The following is an 18,420-nucleotide window of genomic DNA, read 5'->3' on the forward strand; positions in this document are numbered from 1 at the left end:
CCCTGGCTCCTCCTCCCCTCCCCTGGCTCCTCCTCCCCTCCCCTGGCCCCTCCCTCCTTCTCCTGGCCCCTCACCCCCTATCTCCTCACTCTCTCTCCCGTTCTCTCCCACTCCTCTGTCCTCTCACCCCCTCCCTGTCTACTCAGCTCTGTCCTTACTCTTCTGCTCCCTCCCCTGTTTTCCTAGGCCCTGTCATCCGCCCCATGGCCCCTTTCCCCACCCTCTTCCTCCCCTTCTCTGTCCTTCCACTCACCCTCCCCAAAATCTCCCTCCTGTCTCTGTCCTCTCACCTGCTTTGCTGACTTCTGCTCCCAGTACAGGGAAGCTCCCAAGAGGACAAGAAGTCTAATCTGCCTGGGTGCTTGGGCTGCACTGGTTCCCAGTCAGGACAGCGCCAGCTCAGGGCTTGTGCTATGATACCTGCTGCCCATTCTGTGAAAAGGACTCATTGAATCCCAGCTCCTGCCCTCTCTCGCCCACAGCTGTGCTTGGGTAACACCACAGAAGATCTTTCTCTCTCAGGCAGACTCATTGGCCACAGAGGGCCCCGGGCTCCATCTGGACTGGCACGGAAGGCTGTACACGCTGCGATATCGGGGGAGAGGCTGGTGGAGGCAGGAGTTTATGAGCATACCCGACTTCCTCATGGCAGATTTGGGGCACAGGGGCAGCCAGCAGCATGGGTGACCGACCAAGCACACACAGCACCATCAGTGTCAAGGGAGCCCAACAACCGCCACGCGTCAGTGCTGTCTGGGAGGGATGCTGGCTTCACAGAGTCGAGGTCGATCCTGCTCACCGATGGCCGCCTTTAACCGCACTGCGTGGCACTGAGGCTGAATGTGATCTGAGAGGCTTGAGTGGCAACAGGCTGGTTCCCAGGGTATCTTTGATCGTGTGTGTGGCAAGGCTCTGCTCTCCGCCCCATCCTGGGTCTCAATTCATGTCAGTGATTGTGTAAACATTCCGTAGGCATTACACGAGCAGAGATGAAATTTCGCCAAACGTGATAGGAATAGATGTGAAAATCTGGTCCGTGGCTCCAAAAACACTACTTGGATGAGAACCGTAGGAAGATCTGAGTCTCATTGTGGGAAATTCAGCCCAGTCAGTGGTACCAGATACCATCCCCCAACCTAGGTATGGTTGACAGTTCTGGGGTAAGCCAGCTGTGCTCGAGGAAAAGCTCCACACAGGATCATGTGAGCACAGGTAGCTTGACCCTGACACGGGCTTTCTTTGACAAGACGTGACGCGCATGGGGTGTGTTCAGACCTGTCAGCCGGATGGTGGGCTCACTTAGAATGTATCTGAGGGCTGGGGAGGGGGGCAGTGCCTCACAGCCCGGAATACAAATGAAGTGGAGGCTCCCGTTCGCACCGTGGGGAGTGGCTAGGGGTAGAAAAGCTTCTCAGAGCAGGACAGGACTTAGCAATTTAGAGACTTTCCCCAGGGACACTAGGGGCAAGCTGGTAATAGAAAGGGAAGCACCTTCAGCCTCAGGTACAATCAGCAGGGCTGTGGGTGGGTACAGGGCTCAGGACTACACCGAGGGGCAGATGCTCCCTTCCTCAGGCCTCAGCTGAGGCTGGGAGCTGCGCAGGAATTCTATTGTCCTGGGAGGGGAGAGAAGAGGGAGGGGGAGGGAGAGGGGGTAGAGGAGGGGCAGGGTGGATCCAGGCTTGTGAGAGCAGGTCACACCTCGGTGGCTGCCATATGGTACTTGCTGGGAAAGGAAGGATCTGCCCGCCACTTTAAATCAGGAGTCAGACAGCACTGGCAGGGCACAGGGCTGTGTCCCCCCACCCCATCCTCTGCTGAGGTGCATCCTCCTGCCCACGTTCCTCTCTGGATGCTGAATTATTGAGAGCGCCGTGTGCTTTATCGCTGAGCTGGGGGTGGGGGGGCACTGCAGCCTAGTAGCTGAACTTGGAGTATGTCTGTGGTCCAGGGGGGTCATGACGGGCCTGAGCGCTCCTCTCTAGAACCCCCCAACGAGGGCAGCGTCCTCCTGCTCGCCCTCCCTAACATTATTTATTCATAGCCGCCAGCCTTCTGATCAAGGCTACACAGCCTCCCCCACTCTGACACCACCATTCTGGAAGGCTGTGGATTGAATTTGTGGCAAATGGCATTGCCTGGCCCACATGTTAAGGCTCTGGTGCAGAGTCCCTCTGCCACTGGCCATGGCAGGTGGGGAGTAGCCCATCCCTGGGGATTAGCCTAATGTATGCATCATCTTAGTTTGTGTTTGGGGTGGAGTGTAAGTATGTAGGTGTGTATGAGGCTGAATGTGTGTAGGGCCATGATATGCAGCTGAGTGCAGGAGGAAGAGATCAGTGCCTCTGTGCATATATATGTGTGCATACAGGGGCGTGCATTTGAAAGTGTACATGAAGCATGTGCAGGTACTGTGTGTGTGCAGATGTGCATGAAACCATGTGAAGGTGCTCTGTATGTGCAGCTATGCGTTAAGCCACATGCTGGAACTGTGTGTGTTTGCAGGTGTGCATGGGGTCCCATGCAAAGATTATATGTGTGCTGATAGACACGGAAGCACCAGCAGGTTTCATGTGTGTGCAGGTGTGCATGGAGTCACGTGCAGGGACTGTGGTTGTGCAGGTGTGCATGGAGTCACATGCAGGGACTGTGGGTGCGCAGGTGTGCATGGAGTCACATGTAAGGACTGCGGCCGTGCAGGTGTGAACAAGCTGTGTATAGCTAGCCATGTCTCTGGGTCTTCCAGGTGTGCACTCAAGGTGCAGATCCCTAGAAGGGACACTTGTGCTGCTCACCTTGACAGATGTCCCCATCCACCAGGCAGTTTTTTAGAGGGTGGTAGTAAGCTTAGCACAGAGCTTGGAATAACTTCTGCATGTGGACGGCCTCCACCAAGAGAGCTCACAGAACACAAGCAGCCACCCCTTTATCCACACCTCCTAACCTCAAACAATGTCTCCTCCTGGATATTCCCCCACTCCAGAATCCCCACGATCCCCCTTGTGTGGGAGTGCCCCCAGCCCTTTTCCCCTGGGTCTGCCATGTGTCAAGCTTGGATCTGAGCCACGCTGGCTCTCAACAGAGGGCCAGGCGGCAGGAGTGGCCAGTCTAGGCAAAGCCAGGCAGAACCTTCAATGACTTGATAGTGAGCCCGGAGCAGGTTCTGAGGTGCACAGCCTGGGGACAGAGAATGAGGCTGAGCTGCAGGGAGGGAAGAGGGGACCAGAAGGACTAACTTGGACTTCCTAAAACAGCTGCAGGGGACAGCCAAACTGTGCACCAGAGAGGGATGGAGCCCTTACCGCTAACCTACCTCACTGCCCTTCCCCTGGCTGGGTCTTCTCCCAGCCTCCCCAGGAGCCAGGGTTCCGAAATGCTGATGCAATTTTGGGTATGTACCAAGTGTGAACGGCTGTGCTGCTTTCTCTGATCCAGGGCAGGTCTGGGGTTGAAATGAGGGAAAACAGAGTGTATACTCCTACATAGCTCCCCGGGCAGACTTCCTATATTCTGTTTCAGCGTCACCAAGCCCAGTGCAGGCAAGGGTGCCAGGGTCAAAGGATCCCCCAGACAGAAAGCACTGACTGTCTCAGAACCCAACATCTCTGATGGTGTCAGTATCTAGAAGTGTCCCACAGAGGTAGGTTGCAGTACCCTACGGATGGATCTCTGGGTGACTCCCTTGCCTGGCCTTAAGGAAAACCTATGGCAAGCCCCGTCCTAAGCTTCAGATGGAGCCCATACTTTACCCCAGGCCAGCCATTTCTACTCTACACTGCTCCCACCTCTGAGTGGCAGAAACGGGTGGGGAAATGAGATCCACAAAGGAATCATGGGAAAGTTCTGAACCCCGCACCAGCACCCCAGCTCTCTGAGTCCAGAAACCTGGGAGGTCAGCCCTGGAGAAGGAAAGAGACCTCACTCAGCATCCACCCTCTCCTCCTCTCTTGGTTGGCCCCATGCCTTTTGGCCAAGGAGAGGATTATGGGGTAGCAGACCAGCAGAAGCCATAACAACTGCAAGGAGGGAACTTGCAATGGCTCCCAGGAGTCTGCGGCTGCAGTCAGCCTCACAGATGGTGACACCAGGACTGGCCTCCACCAAGCCTCGCTGGCTGGCTGCATTTCACTTGGGGCAGAATCAGCACCAGGGTGTGTCTGGGTCCTTGGAGTTATCCCACCCTTATGAAGTTTAATGATTCTGCTGAGAATGTCTCGTGTGGAGGGAGCTCTTATCCCCTTTAAGGCTGTTCTCAGACACCCGCTAGCCCTGTGGACAAGATGGGCCTTTTTCCCTCTGCCTGCCCTGAGCGTGCCTGGACAGTAGGCAGGTCCCTCCCATGGCTTTGGAGGGAGGGGCAAGGTGTGTCTCTCTCAGGCTGGGGTCCATTGGCAGGATACTGCTCCAGGCTGCCTGGGAAACCCTGGGAAAGGTTGTGTGTTATCTTAACACTCTGCCTCATAGGCTGGCCTGGCTTATCTGGATGCTACTCCCAGGACCCTCCAGCCCCAGCCAGGGTTCTCTGTCCTTCCATACCCTCGGCCAGGCGGTGGGGAACAGACTAAGTGTTCCCTCACTGAAATGTCTGGGCTATTTTAGGACGGGGTGGATCCTGATCGGAAAAGTCTCCTTCCCCTGCTTCCTGCTGCACAGGGCTCCACCCTCAGGCTGGCACTGGGAGCTTTGCAAAGCAGAAGACCCGGTCACTCCCTCTCTCCCTGAGCCACCTCAGCCAAACCCTATGTAGGAAAGGTCACCGAATGCTGCAGCCCCCACATCAGACCCCTCAGGGACCCCAACTTCCTGTTATCCGGCTGACCTTTCCCACCTGGCTCCCTAGATGTTGCCCGTGTCCCCAAAGACCAGCCTTCCCTTTATTCCATGGTTCACGGAGCACGGGCTCTTGGGGAGTCACCGTGACTTGCTGAGCCCAGCTCCCCAGCTCTGGCCCATGTCAGACTACAGGCTGGAGTTCTCTCCTCTCCACTGCTGCTTCTCTTGTCCCCTCCTCTCTCCTCCCTGCCCCAGCTCTGTCAGCCTGACTGCAGTCTAACTGTGAATGAGGACCAGGTTCCTCCCTGTTTAAGTCTGGGATCTTGTCCCACCCAATAGATCAATAGATCCCAAGGCTCTGAGCTGTTCTGGGATTATGGCTATGATCTCTCTCTCTCTCTCTCTCTCTCTCTCTCTCTCTCTCTCTCTCTCTCTCTCAAACTCTACCCTAACCGCCCCCACCTTTCTTCAGGGGAGCTCTCAGGCAGGGAGACACGGTGCCTTTGGCATAGGTGTCCCCACCTTCAGGAAGTTCTCCCGACTACCACTCCTTCATTCCCTCCACCAAGGGCTCCAAACAACCCTGACTAGGTTTTATCCTTCTCTTATTCCTAGTGCCATATTGAGGGCTCCAGGAACCTCAAACATGGAAAAGAATGGATGGATGGACAGGCAGATGGACAGATGGATGGATGGACAGACAGATGTATGGATGGATAGATGGACAGACAGACAGACAGGTAGACAGATGGATGGATGAATGGACAGACAGATGGATGGATGGATAGATGGACAGACGGATGGATAGACAGATGGATGGATGGACAGGTGGACAATGTATGGATGGACAGATGGACAATGGATGGACAGGCAGACGGACAGACAGATGGATGGGTGGTAGATGGATAGATGGATGGATGGACAGATGGACAATGGATGGATGGATGGACAGATGGATGAATGGGTGGACAGACAGATGGATGGATGGACAGATGAAAAATGGGTGGGTGGATGGACAGACAGACAATGGATGGAAGGATGGACGGACAGAATGAATGAATCAGGATGGGGCCCAAGCCGAGTATCAGTGCAGTGCTGCTACCCACTCCTGTCCAGCTCTTCCAATCCCTAGCTTCCCTGTGGCTGGTAACTGTGTCTCCCTCCCCAATGGAAACAAATTTTCGAGAGTATCAGGGGAAGCATCGCTATTACCATTTTAAAGTTGACAATTCCCGCCCTATGAGTGACAGGCACAAAGATGAGTGAAGGCTCTGCACAGGTAGCCATGGGTGCTGGGAGGGTGCCTGGCGAGTGGTACCTCACTCAGCATGGCGGCGGTGGCAGTTCCCTGGTACAGGAGGCTGCAGAAGCTCCTGGGTGTTGTGTGAGGAAAGTCTTTCCTTGGAGGGTCTCCTGCATGCTTTGGGAGTGCCCTCATCTTTGGAGGCCTGGAGTCTCCCGCAAGAGAGCTCCCACCAAGGAGAGAGGCAGAAGATTGGAGTGGGGGTGCCACCCAGGTAGAGATAGCAGACCATTACCTTCTACCTTGGGGTTGAACAAGAGGCTTTCTCTGCCAGTCAGCAGCCGTGTGACACAGTGAGTCACTGGACCTCTCTGAGCCTTGGGTTGTTCATCTGTTAAATGACATCAGTGCCAACATGAAGCCTGGGCGAGAATACAGGATGCTCTGCATGTGACATGCTCACTGTGATGGGAGAGGGGGCTCCCACCAACAGGTCTAGACTGGCAATGGGGTAGCATTCTGCTTTTTGGCTCACCTGGATTCTACTGGGAGACCTGTGCTCGAATCCACTAGAGACCCCGCCCTTCTCCCTTTGGGGACCTTGATGGGCTCAGCACAGTCCTGAGCTCCTGTGATTTCTCCTTGTGCCCTGTCTCTCCTTCCACCCTACGTTCTCCAGGTGTCCACAGCCCACTGACCCCACATCTCTTTAGCCTCTGTACACTCTCTTTTATCCCTTGGGGTGGAAATCCTGTCCTCAAGTGGACATGCCTAAGACACCCAGGTAGCCGCATTGTCCTCTGGCCAAGTTGAAATCCCTGGTCCCTGGGGAACTCCTGGGAGACCCTGCACTACTGGCTCCATCCTGCTTAAGCAGCTGTGGCATTATACCTGCTCAAACAAAGTGCAGCCCCAGCTTCCTCCATCACTCTAGGATGAGGTCCAATGGCCCCAGCCTCCTCCATCACTCTAGGATGAGATCCAATGGCTCAATTCTGAGTCCCCAGTACTTGCTTGACTCCCGAGTGACTTCCTAGGGATAACAGCAGAGCACTGTGCTGGTCAGCTCTTGCCGCTTCCTTTCTGTCTGGGCCTGCTTGATTTCGCCATTGGGCAATAGGGAAAGCAAGGCTGATAAGAGCCAGAGCTTCCGGCTCCAGCACCCAATACTAGCTCAGGGCAGTGGCACATGCTCAGCAGAAGCCTGTGTCCAGAACATTCTCCCCTCCCACCTCCCCTCCAGCGTTTCTGGTGCCCACTCCCAATCATCTTTCGGGTTCTATGTGTCTCCATATGTGCCTCTGGTGTATGGGTGCAGGGTACCCCTAGACTGGGAATACCCGTGAGGGCAGGAGGTTTAGTCTTTTCTTCATTGCTTTAGAAAGGGGGACAAGGCTTGGCAGCAACCTGTAGAATGTCAGGAGAAAGTGGGGTATTGGTGGTGGCCTGTTATTAGGAGGTAGTCGAGCCTACTGTGTGACCAGGACACCTCCTAGAGTCACCTCCTGTCAGGCGTGGTCATGCAAGGACCAGGATAGCTTTAACATAGGTGGGGCTGCAGCCTGGAGCAGACTGACAAGGCTCCTCCTCCCCGTCTCCACATGGCTCAGCCTCAGGTAAGGCTGGGACTTGGAATTTCAGACAGCCAGGGAGCCCTGGAGAGCTAAGACCGGGATTGAAAGGGCGTGGCATAGGCTGTGAGAGAGCCCGTGTCCAGGCGTAACATGTGGGCCCTGGTGTGAGACAACAACCTTGCCTGTGGACAGGGAAGGGAGTGGAGAGCCTCCACCTTCTTCTGGTGGCAGACAGGGGGTGGCTTCAGAAGGGCGGGGAGGCGGGAAGGGGTGGGTGGATGGGTGGGAGAACACCCTCATAGAAGAAGGGGGTGGTGATGGGATAGGGGGTTTATGGATGGGAAACCAAGAAAGGGTATAACATTTGAAATGTAAATAAAAAAAATATCTAATAATAAAAAAAGGAAGTGGCTGGCAATGGGTGGAGCTGCCAGAGGAAAAGCACGGCCAAATTAACAGTAATTGCAGGAGAGATAAAGAGCAAACAGGGTAGCTGAACGAGGCTCTCTATAAATATTATGTTTTAAAAGTTTGCCCTGGAGTAATGGAAGCCGTTTAAATGTGAATCTCCTGTCTGCATTTAAAAACCCTGATAATGAAGACTTAGCAGCTGTTTCCTGGGGCCCCACTTTACTGGGGGCCCTTCTCCCTCTGACTCCAGATCTCCTGGGCTCCTCTGACAGCTGCCCACAGAGATTAGGAAATCCTACCTCCTGGGTCGAGATTGCTCCTCCCTCCCCTCTTCTCACAGCCCCATTCTCCTTCCTCCACTTGCCTGCCTATCCCTCCTGGTCCTGCCTCTCCTGACCAGAGCCAGCAGCAGCATCCTCTGGTCTCATCCCTCACTGTTAGCATCTCTCAAGGGAGAGCCGACCTTGTCCCCCGCCACCCTGGTCTCCAGCCTTCCCACCAGCCAAGGCAAGGACCTGTGGGTCCAACAAGGGACCTGCTCTCCCACGTGGCCACCACACTAAGGTGGAGTTTGACTTAAAATCCGAAGCAAAGTGTTCACGAGCGCCAGCAATAAATCATCACTGTTTCCGTTTTCCTCCTCTCACCTCTGGAGAGGTGGGCGCTCTCCCTGTCAGGTAGCAGCATGTAGAAAACCCAAGACTGGCGCTCAGGTGATTAAAGAGAGGCCAGTCGCCATGAGAGCAGCACCGGACCCTGGAAAGCACAGAGCCCAGCTAGTCACAGGGGCTGGGGCCTCTTGGTTGTCAGCCTCTGGCAGGAGTAACAAGGGGACAGTTTGGGGGGCAGGTTGCCACCTCTGGCGTCTAAAGGTACATTAACAGTGGTGTTACCTGACAGTCCTCCCCCTGAGGTATCCCAGGAGTGCAAGAACCCATTGTTTGAACGGCCAGAACCTAGCTACACGAAATACAACTATAGACGTGCCCCTGTCCAGATGAGAGGACACCATTTCCGAGTCCCAGGACAATGGCAGGGACACCTGGGAGGTGAGGGAGGGGCTGCCTCTGACTGGTCGCTTTGAAATTTTCACAGACTCCCCCAACCCGCCCACCCTCCCAACCACCTCCCTTCCTCATTCTACCCCAAAAGGGAAACAACATGGAGTCCGGAGACAAATGGTCATTCCAACTGGCGGTTTGTACCGACCAAGCCGCTTCAGCAAGGTGGTTGACATCCTGAGGGAAGGAAGGGCTGTGGTTTGGAAGTTTTCTCATGAAAGAACCAGATGGCTTTGAAAACCAACCTTTGGACCTGAGGACAAACGGGAGGAACTGAGCAAGGTGGGAGAGGGGATGGGACCAGAAAATCAATCGCAGAGCATGGGGTCAGGAGGTGAGGCCAGACTCCCAAAGCCAGAGGCCGTGGGTCCCACAGGAAGGGGATCTAGCTAGTTAGGACAGAGCAAGGAACCAGGTACAGGAGGGGAGGGGAATGCCAGGGGGTTGACAGGCAGAGGGAAGAGCACAAACAGCCCCCAATGGGGCCTGGGGCCTGAAGACAGGATCCTGTCCCTTCACTCTGGGCATCTCTGCAGTCTTGTCCTTGGCGTGGTGAGGGTGCACAGGCAGGGCCCATTGCTCCGGTGTTAATCAGTCCCTCAGAGGCAGCAGGACTTGCAGAGAAAGGGATATAGGAGGAGGGGGGTGGGCGTCTTTCTGAGGCCCATCTTGTAGAAACCTGGGCCATCCAGACCTTCCTGCGTCTAAAGGGAGACTCCCTGAGACCCAAACCCCTCCCAGTACCCTTATAGGAGGCCAGGGACAAGGTGACTGGCCAACAGAGGTGCCAAGAGCAATAACTAACATGCCAGAGCCTGGATGGCTTAGGTCAGACCACTTATAGCCACATCCCTTGGACCTGACTCTGGAAAGGAGATGCTTTTGGCTAGGTGGTAGACAGGGTCCCTGAGAGCCATGGGCAAGACAGGTACACCCCATGCCCTGGGCTGAACCAGTAGCCAGGCCCAGCTACCCCGCAGAAGCAAGGGTCAGCTTGCTATGATCTGGAAATTTTGTATGGGAGGAAGCTAGGGTTAAAGAGTGTTTTGTTTACCTTCCTGCCTCTGCTGCTGCCGGTGGCTTGTCAGCAGGTCCAGCTTGGCACATCCTGCTTGGGTTCTGGAGGGTGAATAGGCAAGATTGGAGATTTGATGAGGGCCAGCAACTGCAGGGTCAGAAGAGCAGGCTGTGAATGCTGGAAGGAACACCTCAGTTGAGGCTTTGTCTCTCCCAAGCTCAGAGGTGCCAGCCCTCCACCCTACCAGATCTCAACCCCCATCCCTCCCCTACCCATGTTTGGGTTCTCTGCCTGCTAGGAAGCCTGTTTTCCCATCTTCTCTCCACAACCCTGGGTGAACTGGCCAGGACTGAACCATGGGGGTTCTGGAAAGGGAGAGCCAGCCTCTGACACTGGCACCCTGACAGTGTTGGGAAGCTGTGACTGAGTCCCAGTCTGTGCCCACAACACGCCACCAACCCAGACTGGACAAGCAGGTAGACCCTTCTGTGTACCTATAGAGCCCCACCTTTTTGAAGGACACCCTGGCAGAACGTAGTTGTAGCCATCACGACCCTTTGACTCCATAATCCCACTCCTGGGACCCTTAGTTCAAAAGCTAATTCAGAACGGAGAAGAACGCTTAAAGCATCAAGATATTTAAGGTGGGAGAAGAAACCACATTGGCAATCTGCCATCCACCCGGCAGCCAGGTAACAGTTAAGCTACTTACACAGAGGCCTGGGCCTGAGTGTGGGAGTCCACACTGCTGGAGGTACCTGGAATACCATTAAGGGAAAGTAGGACAGATGATCACAGTTAGGAGGGCCCTATAATTACAGATGCTAAAGAAGGAAGAAAAAAAAGCAGAGGTCATAGTGTGAGCATACGGAAGCCAGGGGTCTGTCTAGGACAAGTTGGAGAACTGTTGTCTAGTTAGCAAAAGAATCATCTGTCTGAGTGTGGTGGAGCACACCTGTCATCCCAGAGGCTGAGGCAGGGGGATGATCAAGAACTCAAGGCCAGCCCGAGTTATATCGTAAGATCCTATGTCAAATACAGAATAATGTCTGGGTTTAGCTCATGGTGCAGCACTTAAACAAAGGAAGAGGGGGAGAAAGGGGGGCAACAAGCCGTCAGGAAAGAGAGAGGAGAGAGAGAGGAAGGGGAGGGGTACCATTCCATCTCTTCGATCCCACACTTTCACCCGTTGCTGTCTGTTCAGTTACCCTGAGAGGACCTCTGACTTATTCTCTTTCCATGCGCTCTGGGGCCCTTAGCCAGGCACACACACACACCTTGGTCTGTCCCAGTCTCTGCACTGAGGCACCCCCTACCCCCACCGATAGGTGGCTGTCACCTTTGGTGGCAGATGTGAGCTTTGCACCTCTACTTGACTCCGTCTCCACTTGTTCTTACTGAGCATTTTCTGTGTGCAAAGATTTGTGTGGGGCACTGAGGGTATGAAGGAGGCCGAGCTTCCTACAGGAGAGAGGGATGGGTGGGAGTGAGGAAGAGAAGGAGGAGGAGGAGGAATGTGTTGAAGGAGGAGAAATAGGAGGGGGAGGCAGAGAAAAGCTGTGAGTCCTCAGGTGAGGAAATCAGAGGGGCCAGCCCGTAGTGGGATGGCATTGCATTCTGGAGTAGTTTGGATGTTCTGGGGAAGGGGTGGACGGCTCACTTTGCCTCAACAGGCATCTCCTGCGGATATGACCACAATGAAAGTCCAGCCCTGTCCCCCCGGAGGTTGCAGACTGGTAGGAAGAGCAATGTGTAGCTACAAGGCAAGGCACAAACGCAGTCATAGGGGGATGGACAGTGTTGGATCACAGAGAGACCCGCTCATGCCTTAAAGTAATCACAAGTGACCCCTGGGGAATGGATCTGTGCATCAGACCAGGAATCAAGACAGAATAAAGGGCTGGAGGGAGTGGAACAGAGCAATCAGTCCCGGGCCTTGAGGACACTCACTGGAATAATCCCGGCTTAGGTGCTGTCACCTCCCCTGGGTCCCCTCTGCTAGAAAGGGACACGCTCCAGCGAGGCAGGTGCCTGCACCCAAGGCTACTGAGGTCTGCATGATTAGTACCCACATTTCCACAAGGAGGCCAGCAGCATAATGAATATTCAAATATATTTCCTGGAGGAACCAGCTGGAGGCTGGAAACCAGAGAGGAGAAAACCTGCCGGTCACCAAGCATCCTTTCTCATCCGCTTGTCTTCTGGGTTGTCAGAGCCTCAGGGTCCTTGGCTGAGGTGGTTCAGCCTGATGTGGAGCCTGGACACAAAGGAAGGGCTGAGGGGAGGTGGTCTCTCTCCTGTGCTGGAGGCACAGGGAGCTGGAAAGTCAATGTCAAGTGATGTCCACCTGGTCAAGGTTATCCTGACTGAGGTCTTGGACTTTTTTTTCAACTGTAAACAAAGGTGTCCTGGAGAGATGGGGGTCAGGGGGATAAATAAGGAGAGAGAGGCTACACCAAGCCCTATCCAGAGATGGGTCACCTTCCTCCCATCCCAGGAAGACTGAGGGTCTCAGAGTCTCAGCTTCCTAGCCTACGATGTCTCCAAACAGGGTCAGGATGCTGCTCCGTGGTGTGGTGAGGTGGAGGACCAGCCTTCATAGGACTCAGTCAGTGTTTAGCCATCATGGGTTAAGCTGGATGCCATGGAAGAGCTGAGGTGGATAGAGAGAAGGCAATGGAATGAGAGAGCCCCGACCGTGGTGCAGGGAAGAGGTGCAGCATTCCTTTGACTACCGGGAAGCTCCAAGGAACGTTCCACCTCTTCCCTGCACCACGCTCTGGGCTCTCTCACTCCATTGCCTTCTCTTTATCCACCTCAGCTCTTCCCACAGGGCAACTCTGACCTGAGAAGATGTCCCTCTAGCAGGGACAGCCTGGCTCAGAACCTGTGACTGGGAGGAAGCAGGGCGTTCTGAAAAGGAAGCCTCTTCCCTTCGGCGTCCTCTCGCAGATCCTGACCAGTGTGATAACATTGCAGTCAGCCAGCCTGAAGACAGCTCTACCTTGGCCACAGGGGATGGCCTAGAAAGTCCCCAAGCTGTAGTTGGGGACTTGGGAGGGGACATATGTTCTGTGCAGGGTCAAGCCTGAGTGGAGGTGGAACATCCCTAAACTGGTGGATGAGATCTGTACCCAGACCATGGATCTGCCTGAGCTCCTAAATCCAACCCCAGGCCATTGAGCAGAGGCTAAGCAGAGGGACACCTGAGGCCCGAGAGCCGGCAGTGAGCGCCATGTGGAGGGGGGATCCTGTTAATTGCAGACCCTTGAGTCCAACAAAATGGTTGGAGCTTGGGTGATGGTCCTCAGCTCTTCCTGTTTTCTAAATTCAGAAGTACCTGCTAATTATGCTATTAAGCAGAAGTACCTTTAACCCAAGAAACGTTCAAGATGGTTAATAAATATGATTAGAGCGGCAGGCGAGAAGAGGAAGCTCAGGAGGCTGCTGTTTTTCTTCGTTGGTACAGAAAATCCAGTTCCAAGTCTTGGCTGTGTGGTCTGGGATTTACCCCCAAAGAGGAAGATGAGGGCCTGAAGGGAAGAGGTATTGGGAGACGTGGGAAAGAGGAAATCCAAATCAAGTGTGGCTGAGTTAGTGTGTGGCAAAGGACATAGGGCATCGGGAGTCTTGGGAAGGATTGTGAGGACATTAGATGATGGAAGAGTGGGAGAGCAGCTGTTTGCCCGGCTGAGTGAGGACTCACCCTGGGCCTGCCGTGTGTCCAGGTCTCCTGGACTAAAGTGGCCACGGCCTCATTGGGCTGAGAGAAGACAGGCTCTGTGAGTTTCTACATGCAAGCCAGAAGGAGGAGGGAGGGAAGGGGGAGGCACAGCAGACCCATGTGTCACGTCCAGTGCATCACAGAGCCTGTAAGGGGTCAGCCCACGTTGGTCCCCACTGGAACTCACTATGTCTTGTGGAGACTTGCCTGAGACACATCATCATCTCCGGAACCACTGGGAAGTTCCCATTGCATGTTGTGTCAGGGACCTACTCAGAACCGGTGGCCTTTATGGACCTCGGGACAAAGCAGTGTCCCCCACGTTTATGTGTCGCCCCTGATGTTTAAAGAGGTTCTGATGGGTAAAGGTTTCGGCCTTTACGACGTCAAGGAGATGCTCTGGGACAGTGGCTCTCAACCCATGGCTTGCGACCCCTCTGGTGTCACATAACAGATATTTGCATTACGATCACAACAGAAACAAAATTGCAGCTATGAGGTAGTCGTGAAGTAATTTTGTGGTTGGAGGGTCACAGCGTTAGGAAGGTTGGGAACCACTGGCCTGGAAAGCGTCCGGTTCTTCATACTTTAGCTATGGCAAGCCATGCATCTTCCCAGCACTTCCGTTACCTACCTTCCTGTCCTGTCAGAGTCTTCTGTGTGGCCGTCTGCCCCTACACCAATGGCTGTGGTGACCTGTCGGTTTTTCCAGAATGTTTTCCCGTTTGGGTCATAAATCCAAACTGGGTAGCTTATCTCTGTTTTCCTTGGACACAGTTCTCTGGAAGGCATGCCCAGGTCCTGCAAAGAGGCAGAGAGAGAGAGAGAGAGAGAGAGAGAGAGAGAGAGAGAGAGAGAGAGAGAGAGACAGAGACAGAGACAGAGACAGAGACAGAGACAGAGACAGACAGAGACAGACAGACACAGACAGACAGACACAGACAGACAGACACAGACAGACAGACACAGACAGACAGACAGACACTACCATTAAAACCATATTGCCATTGCAAAGGTGTGCCTGTCCTTCTATCTGGGTCTCTGAGAACTGGGCTGACCAGGTACCGAGTCAGGCCCTGCAGCTTTGCACTGAAATGGCAACGTCAGACACTCAGCTGGCTAGCGCTTGGTGCCCCTGTCGCTGTGCAGATCGGGCAACCCTGTGCCCTCTGCCTATGCATCTCTTCCTCAGCAGCACCGTGCTCTGTTAGCCACAGACCTAACCTCGAGGTTCCTGCTGCCTCCGGAGTTCTTTTCCCCCCACCCGTCCTTCAGAGCTGCATATAGCCACCTGGTGTCTGGTCCTGGATCTGCTCTCACTGGCTTGATCCAGCCGGTGGCAAGGCCTTGGCCCCCAGAAAGCATCCACTGCTGAGCTGACCTTGGCACCTCACCGGTGTGCTTCTTACCGCCTTAGAAAGACACATCTTCCAACCCTCCTTGGACGTGGTCATGGGTAGGGGTCTCTTGTTCCACTCTAAGCTGCCTGACCTCTTAGTGCCCACACAGTCAGCTCTAGCACTCTTCTCCACCAAGTCTGCTCCAGGCAACTGTGTGGTCCGGCTCCTTTGTGATGCAGAGTATTAGACTCGAGTCCTCGGAGACTTCCCCATGTCAATCATTTGTCTTGTCTGACTACATCTTCTCTCTACCCACCCCAACCCCAAAGTCCCTGGTCCCTGCGGGTGTGTATCATGTAAGCCCTGTGGTTTTCTTTGGGAATGGAGCTGGGGCTGCCAGGAATGGCCCACTGACGGGAGACCGCTATCATTTTTCTCCAGATTTCTAAGTCCATTAACCAAAGTCAGCCAGCTCCACGCAGTGTCTCTAAACCATTGGCACAGTTCCACCAAATGCCTGGTGCCACACCTGCCCTTTCCAGTGTCCCACCACCCTTACTTTCCAGGGTCTGTGACAACTATACGTGTCACCAGTCATCAGTTCTTAGTACACTCTGACCACCACTGGCCCAGGTGTAGTAGCCTGTCCTGAAGCTCCAGGGTGGAAAGTGAGAGATGTCCTGTTCAGATGAGGGCCTGTCAGTCTGTGTGCTCTAACCGCCTCAGCAAAGGCTAGAGAGAGGTGAGGTTGGCATGGAGTCAGATGCTGGGGGTGTCTGGCATGTGGGTTCAAATTGGGCTATCTCGGGCAAGTTTGCGAAAGCAATTCTCTGTCCCCCGGAGAACAGCTTTTCTAACCTTCCTTTAATATACTCTACCAAGGTAGCTTCAACATCTCTAGCTTTCCCTACCACTGACTGTGCCCCAGGGAGCCATATGCACTGCCCACCCTGTAACACAGATTATTAGACCTGAGTTGTGGTTATTAGACCTGTGTCTGCCATTTCTCCTCTGCCTCCCCACCTCAGTTCCAAGGTCCACTCACCTCCTGACTCCTGGTCCCTGGGAATACGCATCCTAGATTCATTTTGATTTTCTTCTCTGATGTGACTGATGTCTCCCTGGAGCTGGGGACCCCTGAGCGTAGGCCACATCCCAACTCCAACATTTCTCTTGCAGGTTTAAGGAAGTGGGCAACTGAGGGCCCGTTACCGGTGACCGACTTAGGGTCATGACAAGTCCTGGAAGGGGAAGGCATCATGGTTGGCCCTTAAGTGGGAAGAGGGGCAGGTTGGGGTACTAAGCAGTTTGTGAGGTCGCAGCTACAACAGTTATAGCCACGGTGATGATAAGGACCGGACCCCTGGGTAGCTTTTGATTTAGAAGCCTGAAGAAGGATGACGACAGTCTCAGGTCAGTAGACCATCACTGGCCTCTGGGGGTCTTATAAACAGATCCCTGCATCCTAAAACCGGAGAAGGCTACTGGACACAGGTGCCACAGTGGTCTTGGATCTGCATTCCTGGTCTGGTCCCTGGGTGTCTCCCGTTTTAGGGAACAAGAGTCTCCTGCATAGTATGCAGTTCTTGAAAGCCACCTGTCTCAGTGTGTGAGTTTCTTTACCCAGAACCTTACCAGTCTAGATCCTGCCCTACTCCACCCCCACACCAGGAAACCCTTGTCGTTACTTCAGGGAGAAGCCAGAAGACCGAGAGAATTCTCCTGGGACTGACTGACTGCTGATCTTCCAGAGACGTGTGTCATCACCCAGGGTCTGTGACAGCTCTGAATGAGGCAGGGAGAGGAGGGGGTGGCGGTGTCATTTTAAAGTGGAGCATTTGGGCTGTCTACTGTAGGGGAGGAGGCGCAGAGAGAAGCCTGGGAGGTGGAGGCAACTTTGAAGTTTGCTGAGCCTGCCCTAGGCTCCCCATCATTCTCCCCCACAGTCCCAGTGGTGTCATGAGAGTGTGGAAAAAAAGAGGCGTGTGGGATGGGCAGAGAACACTTAGCTGGAACAGAGTGTAGAGGGTGGGCAGGCCACCTCCAACAGTGAGGGACAGGAGAGTTTATAGTAATTATAAAAAATATGGCATAGGACTAGGCAAGTGGGGGAGTCGGGGAGAGATGGGGACAAAAATTATGAGAGTGTCCCTATAAGAAGAGCAGATTAAGGGACACCCTAACGGTGTCAGCCCCACTAGGCAGACACTTTCAGAACCAAGGACAGAGGCAGGGGTGGTTCAGCACCAGGAACAGCGCCACTACTTCCCTGCTCCTTCTGAACTAGAGATCTGCAGGCCGTAGCCGTTCCACTATCATAGACAGCGGGCAAAGGGTCCAGCACCATGGACAGCAACAAGCAGCCTGCCGTTCCAGTAGGTGTTTTACCACCTGAATCTATCTGCCCTAAGATCATCTGTGTGGGGCGTGTTAAGTGCACACACAGAGCACACACAGCATTTATTTGTGTTCTTGGTAGGAATCTTGGTATTAGTTCTCATTTCCCCATTCCACCCCCCTACCTGCTGCATCTCCCTCACGTTCCCCATTAAAGGTGACCAGAACCCCATCTAAAGCCAAAAGGGGCTCATCTTGTCCCACTTGGCAGACAGTTCCAAGTACTCTAGGGAGCATGGTTTGGTATGGATGGTCTCAACACCTCCACATGGCCCAGTTTGCAATTTAATTGGGTAAACTAGTCTTACACATCACTTTTGCTTTTGGGGGGGGCGGGTCATGCTTAAAAGGTAAATAATATGTCAGGAGCTGATGAGAGGAGAGGGGCGTAGGAACATCGAGTGATATAGGGTGTGTTGAGACTAATAAAGAATCAGGACACACTGACCTCATCCTGAGGGAAATGATATGGCCAGCCCCACTAACCTGGCAAACTCCAGCATGCAGGAGGTGGAGGGCGGGATTTTTCTTCTCACCCTGATCTTCCCATGTGACCCAGCAGAGTGGGCTGCAGACTGGAGGGGTCAGAAATGTCAGACCCACCCGTCACGCCATTCTCCCAGCTAGGTTTTGTCTCCTTCCCTAGCAAGGATTTGCCCAGTGTGCAATGTTCCCTTTTGTTTTTATGATTGAGTTCAGACATGGGCTTCTGCCAGCCCAGCAAAGCTCTCTTGGCTTCAGTGACTCCCCATGGACGTGGTCTGTGAAACCTTGAGACCTAGCCTGCCAAGGTCCACCCCCACAGCCCTGCCCTGGCCTACAAGAAGCTAGCTGGTATGAAGTACCCAGCTTCTCCTGGCCAACTGCCATTTCTCTTTT

General features: G+C 54.1%; 1 protein-coding gene across 5 annotated transcripts in view; it reads left to right on the top strand.

The window, feature by feature from the left end:
• Rbfox3 (RNA binding fox-1 homolog 3) overlaps positions 1–18,420 on the top strand; it is a 438,537-nt gene that overhangs the window by 322,248 nt on the left and 97,869 nt on the right. The window lies entirely within an intron of this gene.

Source organism: Rattus rattus, chromosome 9, assembly GCF_011064425.1.
Source record: "Rattus rattus isolate New Zealand chromosome 9, Rrattus_CSIRO_v1, whole genome shotgun sequence".
Taxonomy (NCBI): Eukaryota; Metazoa; Chordata; class Mammalia; order Rodentia; family Muridae; genus Rattus; species Rattus rattus.